Source organism: Colias croceus, chromosome 9, assembly GCF_905220415.1.
Source record: "Colias croceus chromosome 9, ilColCroc2.1".
Classification (NCBI taxonomy): Eukaryota; Metazoa; Arthropoda; class Insecta; order Lepidoptera; family Pieridae; genus Colias; species Colias croceus.
The window spans coordinates 1,664,238-1,665,471 of NC_059545.1; positions in this window are offsets into that span (position 1 = coordinate 1,664,238).

The following is a 1,234-nucleotide window of genomic DNA, read 5'->3' on the forward strand; positions in this document are numbered from 1 at the left end:
TTGCCAGAAACTTTATTTCAACAACATAATATCATTTGTACTTATCATATAAAAATATAAAATTTAATACAAAACTAGAGCAATACAATACAAATAACAATATTTAAGCTTTAATAGACGTAAAAACAGTAAATAAATTTTATAAGAAGTAAATATTATTTTATTCATGATCTGTGACATTTTTAAGGTAAGTTAAAGAGAAATCTTATTCTAGTTCGGCGAACACTCAATTAATTTATTATTTCTATGTATCGTAAGTATAGAAGTATATTTGATAAACACTATTTATATTATTTGATAATTCCTATTATTATCATATTTATTTGACCGTATTATTGTAACTTTAAATCATTTTACGACATAGATGTAAAAATGGCACGATATTTGTTATTTTTTTTTAACATAACAAATATCGTGCGATTTTTACATCTATGTCGTAATCATGAAAATTGTAATTTGTGTAGCTTTTTTGCGTTATATTTTTTTTGCTTTAAAATAGAATATAACATTTACAATAATACGGTGTTATAAACATAGATAATACGAATTTAAAGATTCCAGTTTAAATATATTTTACAATTGTGAACACAAACTGTTAAGGAACTCAGGGAAGACATTTATTTACGTAATTTATTATACTTTTAATAACCTCAAAAAAGTAAAAAGGTATTTTAAACATGATTTTATTAAAGCATTTATTAGATTAAAAAAAATGAAGAATTCATGAATATTTAAAAAGAAAATATGTAAAAAGAATGCCCTTAAATACCTATATAATTTTAATCACATTTAACTATAATATATATTTTATTTATAAACACAATAAAAGCGCTTTATCTACACAATTATCTACATTTTATTTTATCACAAACACGTTACACATGAGAAAGGGTATAATTTTATAAGAATTTACTACAATTTAATTTAGAAGTCAATTTGAAGTGAAACTTCTTTAGGCGCGCCGAGAATAACTTTCAAGGTCGCGTCATGGCAATACCGTCACATCACGAAGTAAAGCGACGATTTTGGTATCTTAGATCTTGCCAAAGAAGTTTCACTTCTGACACGTGTGCCCGGCACACACGCTCCTTTTTACAAAATCACAACTAGGTATACTTAAATATGTAAAACTTAACTTAACTTTTTCACAAACTAAAATGCAAAAAATAAATTATAATACATAAAAACTTTGCACATTTAAAGCACACAGATTATTTCTAAGCCCTTATGACTA